Genomic DNA, 2,649 nt, shown 5'->3' with positions numbered 1-2,649 from the left:
GGTACAGATTGTGGCCCAGTCTTTCAGAATGAGTAAGGGTTACTGCACCTAAGAAAGAAGTGATGAGGCATAGGAATAAGGAAAGGGAGAGGGATGGGCAACGAGAAGCACAGACTTCAGGAAAGCATGGAGAAATGGTCGAACAAAGAAACAGTGTGGTTTGTGCAGAAATTACAATAATTTGTATTTTTCTTACAGCATCAAATGTAAGAGAGAAATGATAAAAGAAGAAACTAAAATTGGGTTTCTATTAGGAAAAAAGGAAGGTGAGATCCTTTGCTACTTATGGGCTTTTTTTGTAACACAGCTTAAAATATCAATTATTTTTTATTTCAACATAACTCCACTGTCTGGCTTCTAAGAACCTTCACAAAAATATGACTAAGGAGATATATATATATATATATATATATATATATATATATATATATTTGCACACACATATAGATAGATATAGATATAACTTGATTTCTTCTATTATTTCTCTATTATTGTAGCTTGTGGTATACAGTTTCACAGATAAACTGAAGGAATATTTTTAGACACTTAAATCATACTGTCAAACACTTAGCATTTTTTTTAACATTAGACAATTCAGCTTCTTTCATTTCATTTTTAAGATGGCTTCCTTTCTCAGGACAGAATGACACAAATACAAAAGGCAGTCTTTAGGACTAGCTGAGGCCACTTTTATCTGCTCTCCTAGAAGCACTAGGTCAGCTCCCAAAAGAAGAATTATAAATCTGAGAAGTCAGAGAAGTACAGAACAGGGGTTCTGATTAAACAAGAAAAATCAATCAATGACATTGGTACTCTATTCTTCATTATTTCAGTACGAATACAAACTCAACCCTTTTAAATCAGGGAATCTGCCATTCTATTTCTAATAAAGTAGTTTTACAACCCCTAAAGTGAAAGAATTACATGAAGGCGTAAACCAATTTGCCTCCTTTAGAGACATTGCAATGTAGAAGACAATTTTTTTTTTTTTTCTTGTAAGCTTCTCCTTCTCAGTTCGGCAAGCTTCATGGTACTTCAGAGCCTCAATAATCAAGCAGTTCATGACAAAAGATAAGGTGAAAAGGTAGACACAGAGATCTGTGAAGACTTTGCCCATTTTGCCACACCTATCCATTGATCGATCTATCACTTCAGCAGGAATTCCTGATAATAGAAGTGCAGCTCTTAGTATTGTCTAAATCTTCTTTTCACGCTTGGGAAAATATTTGTACAATCCCATGTATGCAAGTTGTAAAGTAAGAAATGGAGCAAATATGGACAAGTATTTGCAAACAAAAGCTCTGACTCCAAGAGCAAGAAGGGCACATCCCACCAATCTAAATATTCGGAAAGAGTCAAATTCTTCTGTTGTACTTCCACCCTCTTGAGTTTTTCACTATACTTCCACCCTCTTGATTGAGTTTTTCACTAATCAGCGGTTTCCCTAGCTTCACTGCTCCTTTGAATCTGGAAAGATACTGCTCTAGGCCATGACTAGAACTCGGGTGGACTGTGCGCTGTCAGGCCCCCTCTGCTCCGCTGCCAGAGCTCAAGGCTGACATCGTTACTGCACTCAGGGGTTTAATGAAAGAGCCCAGTTTGTCTCCCGGCCGGGTCCCCTTTACCTCGGCCATACCACCCTGCTGGTCGGTTGTTCCTGTACTGACCGAATCACCCAGCAGTACTCGCTTTGACACTGAAGGAACGCTGAGGGACTTCAGTTTGTCACTGTCCTGCTGCTTTGATTTTGTTTGATTTTTTTCTTCCGTGAGGCTCCCGGGCCTGTGAAAGCCAATGATCCGGCTGATGCGCTGTTCCCAGTTCATGAGCAGCTTTCTCCGACGCAGATAGGCCCGACGCTGGAAAGCCGACAGGCCTGACCCCACTGGGACCCCGGCCTGCCCCATTGTCGATAGTGACGGTCATTGACTCCATCCTCCGTCTACAGTCCATTTTGATTTTTTCATTTTTTCAAAACATTGAAAAAATTAAACTGTGTTTAAACTTAAGACATTTAAATTTTTTTAACTCTTTTATCCAGACAAATGTATATATTTCAATCAAATTTCACCTTTCATTTATCAAGCAGCACTGAGTCCCACTGTAAAAATATTTATTCATTTAACATTAATGGGAAGACACTTCTTAGTTTCACCCCATTCTGCTTTGTCTCAATTTCTATCCATTAGAGCCTACTAATCTCCCAGATGTTTTACACATTATCATTATCCACAATAAGATACAAGTCCTAAGTTTACACATGAGGAATTAAATACTCAAAGGTAGGTAAGATAATATTTAACCCAAATCATGCCACCAATAACTATCAAAATTCTATCTTAAATCCAAATCTGTTTGCTTCAAAATCAAATGACCTTTGGACTACAACATACTGCCTCCTTTGCATTACCACGCTTTTCATTAGATTCAAAAAGGGGTCTTAGAGCGTTTCTTTAAACATTGTCTAAACTTTAGCTGTTTTTGAATTATTCAACATACAGGACAGTCACATCAATCAAAAGAAATTAAATAATAGTTTAACGATAATCACATTAAATCAGCTGTGTACCTGCAAAAATACATCACAACTTTGTATTCCAGGGAAACTATCTCCACCACAATAACTTTTAAGAACTAGAACAGAAACAA

General features: G+C 37.6%; 1 pseudogene; it reads right to left on the bottom strand.

The window, feature by feature from the left end:
* Positions 1-1,025: 1,025 nt before the first annotated feature.
* On the bottom strand, positions 1,026-1,935 carry LOC101033119 (guided entry of tail-anchored proteins factor CAMLG pseudogene; annotated as a pseudogene).
* Positions 1,936-2,649: the final 714 nt, after the last annotated feature.

The sequence above is a fragment of the Saimiri boliviensis genome, chromosome 6, assembly GCF_048565385.1.
Source record: "Saimiri boliviensis isolate mSaiBol1 chromosome 6, mSaiBol1.pri, whole genome shotgun sequence".
Classification (NCBI taxonomy): Eukaryota; Metazoa; Chordata; class Mammalia; order Primates; family Cebidae; genus Saimiri; species Saimiri boliviensis.
The sequence above is the reverse complement of the archived record's forward strand: the minus strand, read 5'-3'. Positions and strand labels throughout refer to the sequence as shown.